Genomic DNA, 18484 nt, shown 5'->3' with positions numbered 1-18484 from the left:
CTCTAGTAGAAGTCGAGTGATTGCCTATTACTCGCGAGAGATAGGAAATATATTATTGTCGTTACTATATTATTATCACTCATGATAAGAATGGTGAAAGGAAAAATAGAGACCGGATAGGGATATGGTTTGGGTATTGGTCGGTGTAAGAGGTTGTGTCCTACGGCCAATGAGGCATAGCTTGGTTACACTGTTTTTCCTGTCTATGTAGGTTAAGGACCGGCCGTTGCATTGGGTTCTAGGCAGGTCATAGACTTATTATCTTGAACACATACTTGTGTATGGGCGCGGGAAGACTTGTTACTCTCTTATCATGGGTTCTGGCTCTTTCCGGACCAACTTTCAGGGTGGTTTTTGGGTGGAGGTCCTAGCACCGCACTAAGTCCGGGACTCAGGAGTGGGGGCTTGGAGTCCAAGTTTGGACGGGGACCTAGACCCCATGATAGGAGGGTAGTGGGTTGGTCCTACTTGTGCCTAGGGTACAAGCAGAGCGTGTGTTTCAGGGTACCCAGCTGGGCACATTGATTCACAAATCGCCGGTGTTCCGGTATGACTTGTCTACAGTCTAGCAACGTAGTAAGAACTAAAAGATGAAAGATGGTAAAATGATTCTAATTGCTTACCACCTGCTTGAAAGTAGTACAGGTGCTTACATAGAATGGTTGGTTAAAGAACTAATGTTGACTACTAATAAAATTGAATATAAGGACGCATGCTTAGTAATGCTTCCTGCAGATGCAATAAACCCACAAGTCAGATAGCCTTGCATATCCTTGGAGTCTTTTCTTTCCTCCTGTCAGGTAAGTCTTGCTAAGTACAATTGAGTACTCATGGTTTTATTTCCCCCTGTTGCAGGTGACAAGTGGATGTTAGAGCTGACTCTTGTGTGTGGATCTCTTCTGGTGGGCTCAGAGAGGATTCCTTTATGTTGCGATCATAGTCTTTATTTATAACTCTCACTAAATGCTTTTATAAATGGAAGTTTTATAATCTGTTGTCATAGTCTATATATCAATGCTTCATCATGTCATAAATAGATATTTATTTCCACTGTAACTCTGATCACATGTTTATATTCCGCTGTTAAATTAAATTGTTCATAACTCTGATGACATGATCATATTCCGCTATTATAAATAATAAATATTATACTCTAATGTTACATGAAAAGCGATGTAAGGAATGGTTAATAATGATGTAAGCTTTATTATCTCATTTGTGATCCTGATGGAAAAATGTGGATTTTTTGGTTCTCTCTTGGGGTGTGCCCGACGGAACTGTGTAATTTGGTGCCCTCCCTTGAGTACTTAGTGTCTAATAGAAGACAAGTACTCCTGAGAGGCATTAGATTAGGTAGTTCTACCACACATGTGTGCTAGATTTCAAGCCTCACCAAGAGAGAGCCACTTGAAGGCAACAAAGAGAATATTGAGGTACTTGAAGCATACACAAAATGTTGGATTGTGGTATCCCAAAGGAGTTAGATTTGAGTTGATTGGATATTCAGACTCCGACTATGTAGGATGCAAAGTTGAGAGAAAGAGCACATCGGGCACATGTCAATTATTGAGAAGATCACTTGTGTCTTGGTCATCAAAGAAGTAAAATAGTGTAGCACTTTCAACCGCCGAAGCGGAGTACATTTTGGCCGGTAGTTGTTGTGCTCAATTACTTTGGATAAAGGCTACTTTGAGTGATTTTAGAATCAAGTTCAAACAAGTGCCATTGCTATGTGACAATGAGAGTGCCGTGAAGCTCACCAACAACCCGGTTCAACATTCAAGAACAAAGCACATAGATATCTGCTATCATTTCATTAGGGATCACCAACAAAAAGGGGATATTTATATTGAGAGTGTGGACACCGATGATCAACTTGCTAATATCTTCACCAAGCCACTTGATAGAGATGAGATTTTGCAAGCTAAGGAATGAATTGAACATACTTGATTTCTCAAATATGTGTTGATGCACCCCGTTATATGACATGCCTCTCCTTCGAGCAAAGCAAGGTAAAGTTGGTTGATATGTCGTTCATCCATTGCTAAGGACTTGTTTAGTGCATCTAGTCATTCTTATCATGTCTTAGGCTCATTCATGAAAATCAAATGAATTTGATGCTTGTATGGTACCACTATTGCTTGTATGCTTGAAATAATCTAGTGGTAGCATATGACATGTTTGTGGGCTTGTGAACCTAGTGTTTAATCTAGAAAATGAGCTATAAGTGTTTAATTCAACATGATGCTTGATAATCCTTATTTGGAGGTGTGAAGAAGCTTGCTCTTGGATCAAACCGAGTTAAATATCTTTTGCAAGTGATCTAGATTGAACCAAATTGAGAAAATGATCCTCACTTCACAATGGTTTTCACCCCAACCTATCTAAATTTTGAGCTCACCTTTTGTGCTAATTAATAACAAAGGGGGAGAGAAATTCATAAAGATAGTAAAGATAGGGGGAGCAAACAAATGAAATAATATTGTAAAGGGATCAATTAAAATTTGAAGCACACAAGTAGGGAGAGCAAGCTCATAAACTCGTATGTTGTATTTGTATGTGCATTACATATGTTTGCTTGCATGGCACAAGTTCTTAAATTCCCTATCCATGCTTGTGTGGTGTTGAAAGCTCTAGTTTGGTTTTGGTGAATTGATGAAACCCTAAGTGCTAACCTAGTTTATCAAGTGATCATGAGATAGGTAGCACATTCCAAGTGGTGAAGCAAATGAAGATCATAAATGACGATGATACCATGATGATGATCAAGTGCTTGGACTTGGAAAGAAGAAAGAGAAAAACAAAAAGCTCAAGGCAAAGGTATAAACCATAGGAGCTATTTTGTTTTGGTGATCAAAACACTTAGAGAGTGTGATCACATTTAGGATTGATAGTCGTACTATTAAGAGGGGTGAAACTCGTATCGGAATGTGGTTATCAAAGTGCCACTAGATGCTCTAACTCATTGCATATGCATTTAGGATCTAGTGGAATGTTAACACCCTTGAAAATGTTTGTGAAAATATGCTAACACATGTGCATAAGGTGATACACTTAGTGGTTGGCACATTTGAGCAAGGGTGGAGAAGTTAGAAGTGAAAACGAGTAAGTGTCGCTGGTTATACAGTGACCGGACGCTGGACCTCTGAGGGACCAGCGCGTCCGGTCATGTGTAACAGTGAGATGCTGGCGTCGGTCAACTGACCAGACGCTGGGTCACTCAGCGACCGGACGCTGAAGGGCTACGTCCGGTCGTATTGTCGGTCAGCACAGTAAGAAGTCACAATGTGACTGGACGCTGGCAGGGTCCGGTCAAGCTTGACCGGACACGTCCGGTCGGCAAAAATATGTTTTGGACCCTTACTGTAAACGACCGGACGCTGAGGGTCCAATGTCCGGTCAGCTCTGTCAGAGCGTCTGGTCAACATGTCAACCGTTGAGATCAAACATTCACTGTTGAACGTAGGAGACACGTGGCCGCCATCAGGCGACCGGACGCTAAAGAGCAGCGTCCGGTCAGTTGGACCGGAGCATCCGGTCAACCCGATCAGTACCCAGTGAAGGGGTACAACGGCTCTATTTCATGGGGGCTTCTATTTAAGCCCCATGGCCGGCTATGGCTCACCACCTTTGGCCATTTTCATTGACATAGTAACCTTGTGAGCTTAGCCAAAGCCCTCCCACTCATCTCCATCATTGATTCATCATCTTTGTGAGATTAGGAGTAAATCCAAGCGCATTGCTTGAGTGTTTGCATCTAGAGGCACTTGGTGTTCGTGTTTCGCTGCGGATTTCGCTTGTTACTCTTGATGGTTGCCGCCACCTAGATGGCTTGGAGCAGCAAGGATCGTTGAGCGGAGGATGGTGATTGTCTCCAGCTCCGATCATGGTGATTGTGAGGGGTTCTTGACCTTTCCCCAGCAGAGAGCCAAAAGGTACTCTAGTGGATTGCTCGTGACTTGTGTGATCCTCATCTTGTGTTGGTTGTGTGGCACCCTATTGAGGGTTTGGCATGTGAAGCCAATTAGCGCGTGAACCTCCAAGTGAGTGCATCGCCACAACAAGGACTAGCTTGCCGGCAAGCAAGTGAACCTCGGTAAAAATCATTGTGTTCATCATTGATTCCGAGGTGATTGGTCTTCATTGTTATTCATCCTTGTGATTGATTGGTTCTTTCATCTACACGGTGGTATAACCTTCTTGATCACTCTCTTTACTTTACCACAAACTAGTTAACAAGCTCTTTAGTGTAGCTAGTTGTGAGAGCTTGCTTGCTTGCTTGGTGTGGCTCTTTAGTTAGCCTTTGAGAGCACACTAACGTAAGGTAGTGTCATAGCTTTTGTGTGAATTGACACTATCTAAACTAGAATTGTGGTAGGTGGCTTGCATTTTGAGTAGGCTAGTGCAACACTTGCTTTGCCTCATAATTGTCTAACCTTTTGTTAAGTGTTGTTGTAGAAATTTTTTTTAGGCTATTCAGCCCCCCTCTAGCCATTAGGACCTTTCAAGTGGTATCAGAGCTGAGGTCACCATTATTTGAGGCTTAACAACCTTCGGTGTTAAAATGGCTCAAATCAACAACACCAAGAAGCCACCTCAATTTGATGGCTCTAACTATCCCTATTGGAAGGCCAAGATGACAACTTATATCAAGTCAATCAATAGGAAGGTTTGGAAGGTGATAGAAACAAAAATTGAGATTGAAGATCCGGAGAATCCCACCGTGGCCGAAGAAGTACTTCTCCAAAACAATGACATTGCTCTAAGTGCTATTCATGATGCAATTGATGAAAGAACATTTGAGCAAGTCAAAAATATTGAGATAGCTCATGAGGCATGGAAGAAGTTGGAAGAATTATTTGAGGGCACTCAAGCCGTGAAGGGTGCAAAGGCATACATTCTCAAAGAGAAGTTTACAAGCTTCAAGATGAAGGAGGATGAGAGTGTGCCGGAGATGTTCCATAGGCTTCAAGTGCTTATCAATGATCTCAAAGCACTTAGAGAAGAGGTGAAGGACAAGGACTTCTCCCATAAGTTCTTGAGATGCTTACCTTCAAGATTTGGTATATTGGTCACTATTCTAGTGAGGAGTGGTTTGGACACCATGACACCAAACCAAGTGTTAAGAGATATAATGACCGATGATACATATAGAGATGATGATGAGAAGGAAGAAAAGAAGGAGAAGAAAGATGAGAATAAGGATGAGAAGAAGAAGAGCGTGGCATTCAAAGCCACATCATCCAAGGGCAAAGCCAAGCAAGAAACATCAAGTGAAGAAGATGATTCATGGGATGATGATGATGAGAAGATGGCTCTATTTGTTAAGAGATTTGATAAGTACATGGTGAAGAAGGGCTACCGTGCTAGAAGAAAGAAGTCTTCATCCAAGAACAAAGAAGAGTCAAGAAGGTGCTTCAAGTGTGGAAGCAAAGATCATCTTGTTGCTCAATGCCCATACAATAGTAACAATGATGATAACAACAAGAAGAACAAGAAGAAGGACAAGAAGGAAAAGAAAGAGAAGGACAAGATGGCCTTCAAGAAGAAGGGTGGTTCATATGTAGTCACTTGGGATAGTGATGCTTCCTCAAGTGATAATGATGATAATAGTGATGATCACAAGACCACCAAGAAGAAGGTTCTAGCAAGCATTGCCATCAATGAGAAGCCTTCTCTCTTCGACTCTTCATCATGCTTCATGGCTAAGGCCACTAAGGTACAATCTTGTGATGATGAAAGAGATGAAGAACATGATGATGAAAATGAACATGAAAATGAAAATGATAGTGATAGTGATAATGATGAACCTACTAAGGATGAATTATTTGACATGCTAGAAGATGCTAAAGAATACTTTGATATTAAGAGAAGAGAATGCAAGGGCTTGAATAAGGAGGTAAAAGCCCTTAAGCAAGCCCTTGATGAGATCAAAGCAACTCATGAGAAGCTAGAGGAAGCCCATGAGAAGCTTGGCAAAGCTCACAAAAAGCTTATTCTTCTTCACTTAATGAGCAAAATAAAAAGAAGCATGTTGAAACTTGCAATGTAGGTTTAACTTGTGATATAATTGATGAATCACTATCTATGCCTATTATTGTTGCTCCTACTAACCCTTCTTGTAGTACTTCCACTTCATCCTCATCTAGTAGTGATGGTTTCACTTGTGATGTCTCACTAGTGGTTGAGAATGAGAACCTCAAGAAGGAGGTCACTAAGCTCACTCACACCTTAGCTAAGGCTTATGGTGGTGAGGACCGCTTGCTTATGTGCTTAGGTAGCCAAAGAGCTTCTCTCTACAAAGAGGGATTGGGCTATACCTCTAAGAAAGGCAAAACGGCCTTTGCTCCTCATAAGACTAGTTTTATAAAGAACAATGGTCAGTTTTGCACTAGTTGCAAGCAAGTGGGTCACAAAAAGTAAGAATGTAAAAACAAGAGCAAAAATGCTAATGTATCCTACATTAAGCTTGATTCATGCTATATGCTTACTAAGGGCACAAATGGTGTGAAGGCTAAGTTCATTGGTAAACCATAGATGGGCTCAAAGAAGAAAGCCATTTGGGTACCAAAGAGCCTAGTGACTAACCTTCAAGGACCCAAGCAAGTTTGGATACCTAAAAAGAATTGATCTTTTGTAGGTAAATTACAAAGCCGGAGGAAGGCATTGGGTTCTTGATAGTGGGTGCACTCAACACATGACCGGTGATGCAAGAATGTTCAACTCAATCAACACCAATGGCAATGATGGTTATGATAGTATCACATTTGGTGACAATGGCAAAGGCAAGGTCAAAGGGCTTGGTAAGATTGCAATATCCAATGACATGAGCATATCCAATGTGTTGCTAGTAGAGAGCTTGAACTTCAATTTGCTATCCGTGGCACAATTATGTGATCTTGGATTCAAATACATATTTGGGGTAGATGATGTAGAGATCATAAGTGTAGATGCTCTAACTTGATCTTCAAAGGCTTTAGATATAAAAATCTATACTTGGTTGATTTCAATGATAGTGAAGCTAGATTATCTACATGCTTGTTCACTAAGTCTAGCATGGGTTGGTTATGGCATAGAAGGCTTAGTCATGTTAGAATGAAATAATTGAATAGATTGGTTAAGCATGACTTAGTTAGAGGCTTGAAAGATGTTGTGTTTGAAAAGGATAAGCTTTGTAGCTCTTGTCAAGCCGGCAAACAAGTTGGAAACACCCATCCTAAGAAAAGCATGATGAGCACTAGTAAATCATTTGAGTTGTTGCACATGGATTTGTTTGGGCCAACACAATACACTAGTATCGGTGGAAACAAATATGGCTTTGTGATAGTGGATGACTACACTAGATATACATGGATATTCTTTCTAGTGGACAAAAGTGATGTATTTGCAACATTCAAATCATTTGTCAAAGGCATTCACAATGAATTTGAAACAACCATCAAGAGAGTTAGAAATGACAATGGTAGTGAGTTCAAGAATACTAGAATTGATGAGTTATGTGATGAATTTGGAATTAGACGTCAATTCTCGGCCAAGTACACTCCACAATCAAATGGCCTTGTTGAGAGGAAGAATAGAACACTCATTGATATGGCAAGGTCTATGCTTAGTGAGTACAATATGAGTCAATCTTTTTGGGCCAAAGCTATCAACATGGCTTGCTATTGTAGCAACCACCTCTATTGTCACCCATTGAAAGAGAAGACACCATATGAGCTATTGAATGGTAGAAAGCCCAACAATGCATATTTTCGGGTCTTTTGTTGCAAATGCTATATCTTGAAGAAAGGCACTAGATTGAGCAAGTTTGACAAGAAATGTGATGAAAGATTCCTACTTGGCTATTCCACTACAAGCAAAGCATATAGAGTTTGGAATTTGGATAGTGGTACTCTTGAGGAAGTTCATGATATTGAATTTGATGAAACCAAGGGTTCACAAGTAGAGAATAAGAACTTGGAAGATGTTAGAGGCATTCAACTTTCAAATGCCATGAAGAACATGGATATTGGTGAATTGAGGCCTAGGCAAGTGAATGATGATGAAGATGATCAAGTGCAAGTGCTCTCTAACTCAAATGTGCAAGATGATACAAATCAAGTTAGTGCAAGTGGATCTCATGACAATGAACAAGATCAAATGGCTAGTACATCATCTCAACCCAATGATCAAGCAAGTGCAAGCAGTCAGTTCCAATCCTCCAACCAACCAATGTTGCAAGAGATCACCCATTGGACACTATCATAGGTGATATTTCTAGAGGTGTATAAACAAGATCAAGATTGGCATCATTTTGTAAACACTTCTCATTTGTGTCATCCATTGAACCAAAGAAGGTAGATGAAGCTTTGAAGGATGTTGATTGGGTGAATGCTATGCATGAAGAATTGAATAACTTCACAAGAAATCAAGTATGGGAATTAGTAGAGAGACCAAAAGGACACAATATGATTGGAACCAAATGGGTCTTTAGAAACAAGTAAGATCAAGATGGGATAGTAGTAAGGAACAAAGCAAGATTGGTAGCACAAGGATATACACATAGTTGAAGGTCTTGACTTTGGAGAAACATATGCCCCGGTTGCTAGATTGGAAGCAATTAGAATCTTGCTAGCCTATGCTTGTGCCCACAATATCAAGCTCTATCAAATGGATGTTAAGAGTGCATTTCTCAATGGCTACATCAATGAAGAAGTATATGTTGAGCAACCTCCCGATTTTGAAGATGATAAGAAGCCCAACCATGTGTACAAATTGAAGAAAGCATTGTATGGCTTGAAGCAAGCACTAGAGCATGGTATGGGAGATTGAGGGATTTCCTACTCTCTAAAGGGTTCACAATAGGCAAGGTTGACACTACTCTTTTCATCAAAAAGATTGGAAAAGATCTATTTATGTTGCAAATATATGTTGATGATATCATATTTGGATCAACCAATAAAGAATTTTGTGATGAGTTTGGAAAGATAATGGCTAATGAGTTTGAGATGTCCATGATTGGAGAGTTGAGTTACTTCCTTGGGCTTCAAATCAAGCAATTGAAGGATGGTACATTTGTGAGTCAAGGCAAGTATATCAAGGACATGATCAAGAAGTTTGGCATGATTGATAGCAAAGTCATTAACACACCAATGGGAACAAATGGCAACTTGGATAGTGATGCAAGTGGCAATATGGTGGATCAAAAATTGTATCGGTCTATGATTGGAAGCCTACTCTATGTGACCACATCAAGGCCGGATGTCATGTTTAGTGTATGCATGTGTGCAAGATTTTAAGCCTCACCAAGAGAAAGTCATTTGAAGGCTACAAAGATAATATTGAGGTACTTGAAGCATACACCAAATATTGGTTTGTGGTATCCCAAAGGAGCAAAGTTTGAGCTAGTTGGTTACTTTGACTCAGATTATGCAGGATGCAAGGTTGAAAGGAAGAGCACCTTGGGCACATGCCAATTGTTGGGAAGATCACTTGTTTCATGGTCATCAAAGAAGCAAAATAGTGTTGCATTATCAACCGCCGAAGCCAAATACATATCCGCCGGTAGTTGTTGTGCATAAGTACTTTGGATGAAGGCCACTTTGAGTGACTTTGGAATCAAGTTCAAGAAAGTGCCATTGCTATGTGGCAATGAGAGTGCAATCAAGTTGACCAACAATCCAGTTCAACATGCAAGAACAAAGCACATTGATGTCCGCCGTCACTTCATAAGAGATCACCAACAAAAAGGGGACATTTGCATTGAGAGTGTAGGCACCAAAGATCAACTTGCCAATATATTCACCAAGCCATTGGATGAGAAAAGGTTTTGCAAGCTAAGGAATGAGTTGAATATATTGGATTTCTCAAATATGTGTTGATGCACCCCCCACTCATATGACATGCCTCTCCTTCGAGCAATCCAAGGTAAAAGTTAATTGGCATGACATACATCTTTGCTAAGGACGTGATTAGTGCATCTAGTCACATTTTCAATTTGATTAGGACCTTTCAAGTGGTTCTATTTTATTAGGCTCATTCATAAAAATCAAATAATTTTGATGTCTATATGGTATCACTATTGCTTCTATGTTTGACTTGATCTAGTGATAGCATATGCCATGTTTGTGGGCTTGTAAACCTAGTGTTTAATCTAGAAAATGAGCTCTAAGTGTTTAACTCAACATAGTACAAGATAACCCTCATTTAGAGGTGTGAAGAAGCTTGTCCTTGGATCAAACCGAGTTAAATATCTTTGGCAAATAATCTAGATTGGACCAAATTTGGGAAAATGATCCTCACCCCATTGATTGACATTGATAATCTTGACCCTACAAATAATACTATCTATATTTTGAACCTTTGTGGTCATTGATGACAAAGGGGAGAGAGAAACAAAGATAGTAGTAAAGATAGTGAAAAAGGGGAAAAATATCATAAAGGGAGAGAAACATAAAGATATCTTGATATATGACATAGGGGGAGAGATATGACAAAGGAAAGGGATCAACTAAAATTTTGAGTACACAAGTAGGGGGAGCAAGCTCATGAACTTGTATGATGCATTTGAATGTGCATTTCATATGTTTGCTTGCATGGCACAAGTATTAAATTTAAACATCTATGCTTGTGTGATGTATGTTAGTTGTAAGATTGAATGATGAAATGAAATCACTAGATAACTTTCATTTCCAAGTATTGTTTCCAAATGGTATTGAGCTAACCATGGTGCTAAGGATGGTATATTGGTGCACTCCGATTGGTATCACGCTTCAAAGGTCCATCTTTTATACCTTAGCATCATTTGATAGACATTGTTTCCTATATTACCTATCTAAGCATATGTGCAAGCTACTAACCAAACTCTTAGCACATATGAAGGGGGAGCAATTGCTACCATTTAGGGTTTATGAAACTTGTCCATATCTTTTTACAAATGGTAAATATGCTTAGACAAGCAACATGGATTCAATTGAATTTCAATTCATATCTTTGTAAAAGGGTTGTCATCAATTACCAAAAAGAGGGAGATTGAAAGCTCTAGTTTGGTTTTGGTGAATTGATGAAACCCTAAGTGCTAACCTAGTTTATCAAGTGATCATGAGATAGGTAGCACATTCCAAGTGGTGAAGCAAATAAAGATCATAACATGATGATGATACCATGATGATGATCAAGTGCTTGGACTTAGAAAGAAGAAAGAGAAAAACAAAAAGCTCAAGGCAAAGGTATAAACCATAGGAGCTATTTTGTTTTGGTGATCAAGACACTTAGAGAGTATGATCACATTTAGGATTGATAGCCATACTATTAAGAGGGGTGAAACTCGTATCGAAATGCGGTTATCAAAGTGCCACTAGATGCTTTAACTCATTGCATATGCATTTAGGATCTAGTGGAATGCTAACACCCTTGAAAATGTTTGTGAAAATATGCTAACACATGTGCACAAGGTGATACACTTAGTGGTTGGCACATTTGAGCAAGGGTGGAGAAGTTAGAAGTGAAAACGAGTAAGTGTCGCTGGTTATACAGTGACCGGACGCTGGACCTCTGAGGGACCGGCGCGTCTGGTCATGTGTAACAGTGAGATGCTGGCGTCGGTCAACTGACCGGACGCTAGGTCGCTCAGCGACCAGACGCTAAAGGGCTACGTCCGGTCGTGTTGTTGGTCAGCATAGTAAGAAGTCACAATGTGACCGGACGCTGGCAAGGTCTGGTCAAGCTTGACCGGACGCGTCCGGTCGGCAAAAACATGTTTTGGACCCTTACTATAAACGACCGGACACTGAGGGTCCAGCGTTCGGTCAGCTCTGTCGGAGCGTCCGGTCAACATGTCGACCGTTGAGATCAAACGTTCACTGTTGAACACAGGAGACACGTGCCCACCATCGGGCGATCGAACGTTGAAGAGCAGCGTCCGGTCAGTTGGACCAAAGCATCCGGTCAACCCGATCAGTACCTAGTGAAGGGGTACAACGGCTCTATTTCATGGGGGCTTCTATTTAAGCCCTATGGCCGGCTATGGCTCACCACCTTTGGCCATTTTCATTGACATAGCAACCTTGTGAGCTTAGCCAAAGCCCTCCCACTCATCTCCATCATTGATTCATCATCTTTGTGAGATTGGGAGTGAATCTAAGTGCATTGCTTGAGTGTTTGCATCTAGAGGCACTTGGTGTTTGTGTTTCGCTGCGGATTTCGCTTGTTACTCTTGGTGGTTGCCACCACCTAGATGGCTTGGAGTAGCAAGGATCGTTGAGCGGAGGGTGGTGATTGTCTTCGGCTCCGATCATGGTGATTGTGAGGGGTTCTTGACCTTTCTCCAGCGGAGAGCCAAAAGGTACTCTAGTAGATTGCTCGTGGCTTGTGTGATCCTCATCTTGTGTTGGTTGTGCGGCACCCTATTGAGGGTTTGGCGTGTGAAGCCAATTAGCGCGTGAACCTTCAAGTGAGTGAATCGCCACAACGAGGACTAGCTTGCCGGCAAGCAAGTGAACCTCGGTAAAAATCATTGTGTTCATCTTTGATTCTGAGGTGATTGGTCTTCATTGTTATTCATCTTTGTGATTGATTGGTTCTTTCATCTATACGGCGGTATAACATTCTTAATCACTCTCTTTACTTTACCGCAAACTAGTTAACAAGCTCTTTAGTGTAGCTAGTTGTGAGAGCTTGCTTGCTTGGTTGGTGTGGCTCTTTAGTTAGCCTTTGAGAGCATACTAACGTAAGGTAGTGTCATAGCTTTTGTGTGAATCGACACTATCTAAACTAGAATTGTGATAGGTGGCTTGCATTTTGAGTAGGCTAGCGCAACACTTGCTTCGCCTCATAATTGTCTAACCTTTTGTTAAGTGTTGTTGTAGAAATTTTTATTAGGCTATTCACCCCCCCCCTCTAGCCATTAGGACCTTTCAGGTGTATGCTAGATTATAGAAAATGATTGATGAAATGAAAACTAGCATGCATAGGATGATAGTTAGATGTGCCTTGCATGTTTTACTAGTGGTACTAGAGCGTTACTTATAATGTTGATCTCACGAGGTATCTAGTGTTTATGTTTTGCAAGAGCTATCTAACTAACCATGGTGCTAATGATGGTGTTCAAATGGCAACTCTGATTGGTATCACGCTTCAAAGGTCCATTCTTTACACCTTAGCATCATTTGGTAGCTATTACTCTCCCAAACTTCCAATCTATGCATATGTGCAAGCTTTCAAATCCAAACTCTTAGCACATATGTAGGGGGAGCTAATAATACTAATTTAGGTTTATGAAACTTGTCCATAATCTTTATATATGGTAATATGCTTGGGCAAGCAACATGAATCAAAAAGATTTAATTGAATATCTTTGTAAATAGGTTGTCATCGATTACCAAAAAAGGAGAAATTGAAAGCCCTAGTTTGGTTTTGGATAATTGATGAAACCTAAGTACTAACCTATGTCATCTAGTGTGATCATGAGCTAGGTTGATACATCCAAGTGTGGAGCAGAGTGGCACTCAAGAGATGGTGATGATCACATGAAATGATGAGATGACCATATGTGATGATGATCAAGTGCTCAACTTGAAAAGGAAGAAAGAGAAAAACAAAACCCTATGAAGATCAAGGCAAAGGTATAATTAGAGATTTTGTTTCGGTGATCAAGACACTATAGAGAGTGTGATCATGTTTAGGGTAGATGGTTGTACTATTAAGAGGGGTTCTTAACTAGACAATTTGGTCATCTAGTGCCTAGGTGTTGGACTTCATGCATTACATTTAGGCCTAGTGCACAACGGAGAGCATGTGAAAATATTTATCAAAAATATTTTAAGAAATGCTAACTTGGCTCTAACATGTTTTGGGAAAACACTTTGAGGGTTAGCAACGCTTGCAAAGGAGTGTTAGACTGCATGTGAATCGAATCAAGAATCGAAATCGCAACTAACGGAGGTATTTGCCTCAGGGTGGTCACCGCCCTAGCCTATCCGGTGATCGGCTGGCCGAGGCCAAGAGCAGCGAGTTCGGGGAGGTCATTGCCCTAGGTGCGACGGTGCACCGCCCTAGCTTGTCTGATGACCACCTAACCATGGCCAAGAGCAGCAAGTTGAAGGGTGGCACCGGTGCATCTGGTGTACACCGCCTCTGTGAGGGCGGTGCACCACTCGGTCACCGCCCCTGGCAAGGCTGTGTCACCGCCATTTTATTCCAAAGACTTGGTCTCTCAGGGGAATGGCTGGGTGGTCACCGCCACCCCTAGGATGGTGCCACCGCCATCCTGTCCGGTGCCCCAACGGCTAGTTTGTGACCATTCAAATTCGACCATTGGGCAGGTCACTGCCATGTCCGGTGCCAGGCACCCCCTGTCCGGTGACCTCGCAGAAACAGCTCCAAGGGGTATAACGGCTCTATTTACTTGTGTGGCTATAAATAGAGGGTGTGGCTAGCCTTGGCCACTCTCTTGGCACCTCATACACTTGTGCACACCCTTTGGAAGCTGAGCAACACACTCCACTTACTTGTTCACTTGATTTCATCATCTTGAGTGAGATTGGAGAGCCTCTAGTGCATTGCATTTAGTTGCATCATCTTGTGGCACTAGTTGGGTGATTTGGGCTAGTTGTGAGCTTGTTACTCTTGGTGTTTGCCAACACCTAGACGGTCCGGTGATTGGAGGATCGTTGAGCGGAGTTGGTGATTGTCTCTGGCCTTGATCGGTTACTTATGAGGGGTCTTCTGCCTTCTCTGGCGGAGCGGCAAAGGTAACTCTAGTAAATTGCTCGTGTCATTGAGCTGCCTCATTTGTGGGTAGGTTCTTGCGGTGTCCAATTATGTGGATGGGGTTCGTGCAACACCTCTTAGCCACTAAACCACCAAGTGTTGGTCAACACAACGGGGACCAGCATGCCAGCAAGCACGTGAACCTCAGGAGAAAAATCTTATGTGTCTTGTGTGATTGGATTTCTCCTGGTGATTGGATTGTCTTCATCTTGTGATTGGTCCATTCCTCGATGCGGCGGTATAATCACCATACGCACTCTTTTACATTCCTTACAAACTAGTTGCCAAGCTCTTTAGTGTAATTAGTTTTGAGAGCTTGTCTTGCTTGCTAGTTTAGTATCACCTAGTGGAGCTCTTTAGTGTAGACTTGTTAAGAGCTCTTAGTGAGTAGTGACATAGCCATTGTTTGTGCCTAGTGATCATAACAACTAGAATTGTTGGATAGGTGACTTGCAACCCTTGTAGAGCTAGAGCAAAATTGTATTTTGTCATTTAGGATACTAACCACTTGCTCTAGTGTGTTTGTAGAAAATTTTTATAGGCTATTCACCCCTCTAGCCATTTAGGACCTTTCACAACCGCACCTGAAGCATACATAATGAGATTTTTTTAAAGAACTAAAGAATTATAATGGCCCCATCTTAAATAGTAAGAGTATTTTTTAAATCCGTGAGAATTGTAATGGCACCAATAAAAAAATCCTTTGTTTTTCGCATCATCTAATAATGCTTACGCAAACTGTAAAGAATTTAATGAATTTTACAGAAATTCATAAAAAACACAGAATTCAGAAGAAAAAAGAACTTTCTACGTTCTACCTCAGTTTCTTTGTGAGGATACAACCTAGTGTAGTGTTTGGTTTGCTCTACAATAGCAGAGACGGAAATAATATTAGTCCATATTGAATGACTTACGGTAACATCCGTAGCTTTAAATCCATTACATTTGCATTACCAACGCTTCTATGAAACAGAGTATTAGTGTCTGTTATATTATTATTACACCATTTAAAAAAAATCAAAGTATGGTTGCCAGTCGTGCTTGGGCAAGAAGCCAAGAACAAAGTAAACATAATGTCGTATGTTTTTCATCAGAATCCTCGATTCTGCTAAGAACTATGTCTAAGCAAATCGCTAGATACAAGGTCCGTTACAAAAATCAGGAGATATAGGGCCTGTTACAAAATCAGGAGCTTGACTTAAAAACATAGAAGAGTCAGGGGCTAACATATATGCTCCATGAGAGGCTAGACCATCAGCAGAGACTTTGCAAGAACTAAACTCATATCGATATGGTCTCTAATATGGTGAATTAAGGAATTGATAGTGCTTTTTGTCCCTCCTGTTGAAGACAGGGCTAATGTTAAGGTTGCTAATATCTATCTCTAGAATGATATGCATCATACCAAGATGTGTTGCATGCTGGATTGCTTGGAGGGCAGCCATTGCTTCAGTTTGTAGAGTAGAGCCCCCATATCTCGTAATATCAGGCCGGATACGAGCATGTCCCCACATGTTCCCCTAATCACAAAGCCCAGCCTCCTGATACAGGCACCTTCAATATTTATTTTGTGATTGTCAATAGGTGGTGGCTTCCATGAGCATGGGATAGGTTTTTGTATCGATAATTTTTGGAACCGGGCGTTAGTCCGCCCGGACGCTTCTGTTGGTGGGCTGCGATGCCAGCCCAAATAACCCTCTCATATCCACTCGTCACCGTAGTTTCTAAAAAATCACAGCGGAGCTCGGCCGTGCACAGCTCGTGGTGGCCCGCCGAGGCGGCCTCTGCCTGCGCTCATCTCATGTTCGCCGCCGCACGGGCTCATCTCGGCTGGGGCAGAAGCTACCCAGCTCGCCGTAGGAGCTCGCCCGCGTGCAGCTCAACGTAGCCCGGGCGAAGCCCGCTCGGCGCCCGCACACATCTCATGCTCTACATGCTCAGCTCGTCGTGGCTAGGGCGAAACTCGCCCGTGCGCAACCTGCAATGGTCAACCTGCCACGGCCTTCTCCACCGGAGCTGCGAGCTTCGCGTCACCGGCGAGCTCTACACCGATGAACTCCATACCCGACGAGCCTCTATTCTCCCAAGCAGCAAGGAGATGTTGCGCTGAAATCGCATGTTGCAAGCATATGTTTCAAGTGTTTCATATGTTTTCAGAGGTATGTTACCAGTGTTTCACACGCATGTTGCAAAAGTAGATCATGATGTTGTATATGTTGCAATGGTTGTACACGTATGTTGCAAGCTTCTGTTCCCAATGTTTCACCTGTTTTTCTAGACGTATGTTGCAAGTGTGTTTATTGGATGTTGTAAATGTTTCACACATATGTTGCAAGTGTTTTATTTAGATGTTGCGTACGTTTTACAATGGTTTTTAAGTGTTTTTCAGGTGTTTCTGCAAGTGTTTTAGATGCTTATTTCAAGTATTTCATCTGCCTTCAGACGTATGTTGTAAGTGTTGGATCTAGATGTTTTCAAAAAGTAGATTGAGTGTTGCATCTCCCTCCTCGCTTTCTACTGCCTCGTCTCGGTGTCTCCTCTTCTCGGTGCCGGCTGGGCATCTATCGCCCCCTCCCCTTCTTCTCTATGCTGGTGACGTTCAGGGCAGTATGGATCCCGCGTGGTTTTTGCAAGTGTTTCAGATACATATTTCAAGTGTTTCATCTATCTTCTGACATATGTTGCAAGTGTTGCATCTCAATATTCCAAAAGTAGATCAGTTGTTGCATCTCTCTCCTCGCTTTCTATTGTCTTGCCTCCGTGTCTCCTCCTTCCAGTGCCGGCTGGGCATTCGCCGCCCCCTCGCTTTCTTTCTGATGTTGGTGACGTTCGAGCGACGCGGTTCCCACGTGGACGCGTGAAACGGCACGAAAAACGGTCTGTATGCGCGTGTATCCGAACGCCCCATCCATCTGGATATCCGGGCGCTAGCAAGCCCGTTTTTGTATTGACGAATAGTCACAAAACCACCTTTAAAATTAGGTATGGAGATAATTTGAATTGTTTTGAGAGTCAGGGGGATGTCTGTTTTGGACAAGGAAAATCAGACTGCAAAAAAGATAAAATGTGTATCTTATTCGTTTCTATCGAGGGGAACATAAATGGGCCGGTCAGCAGGAAATAAACGTTGTCGTGAATTCGGCCCGGCGCCTGTACAAAGACGACTTATCTTGGGCCCAAGTTAATTTGTTAGGCCCACATGCACACGGTACCGGTTCTTTTCGCGTTGCACGGCGGCGCAGACCGAGAGTCATCGGGTTCGAGCGGGCTACGGCGACGGCGGCGCACCGACCGCCGGCGAGGGGTACAGAGATGAAGACGGTCAGCCTCGGCGCCTCCAGGCCCTCCGCCGTCAACTTCCGCATGTACGCCCCCTCCCTCCCTCCATCCCTCCTAATCCTCTTCCATTAGAGAGACGCCTTGGATCGATTGCTGTGGGGGAAAGAGGGCGCGGGTGGCTGATTCGTTCCCCTCTGCCTCCTCCGTGCTGCAGGCCGACGAGGGACAACCTCGTGCCGATACGCGTAGACGTCGAGGTGGACGGCCATCGCTACAGGGACGCCTTCACCTGGAACCCGCGAGGTACCCGGCCTCCGCTTCTCGTTCCATTCACCTCCAGTTCGCGTCGCGTTCTCGCTCGCTGCCTGGATTGACCCGCTTCTCCCTTGTGCCTGGCCGGCAGATCCCGACTCGGAGATCATCAGCTTCGCCAAGCGGACGGCCAAGGACCTCAAGC

The 18484-nt window shown here is 42.5% G+C and overlaps 1 long non-coding RNA gene across 1 annotated transcript; it reads left to right on the top strand.

The window, feature by feature from the left end:
- The first annotated feature begins 17950 nt into the window (after positions 1 to 17950).
- On the top strand, positions 17951 to 18484 carry LOC136515062 (uncharacterized). Its single transcript, XR_010773941.1, has 3 exons — positions 17951 to 18113; positions 18242 to 18330; positions 18431 to 18484. It is a non-coding gene; the product is annotated as an uncharacterized lncRNA (long non-coding RNA).

This window comes from Miscanthus floridulus, chromosome 17 (genome assembly GCF_019320115.1).
Source record: "Miscanthus floridulus cultivar M001 chromosome 17, ASM1932011v1, whole genome shotgun sequence".
NCBI classification, from domain to species: domain Eukaryota; kingdom Viridiplantae; phylum Streptophyta; class Magnoliopsida; order Poales; family Poaceae; genus Miscanthus; species Miscanthus floridulus.
This window is presented reverse-complemented; position numbering and strand designations above follow the sequence as displayed.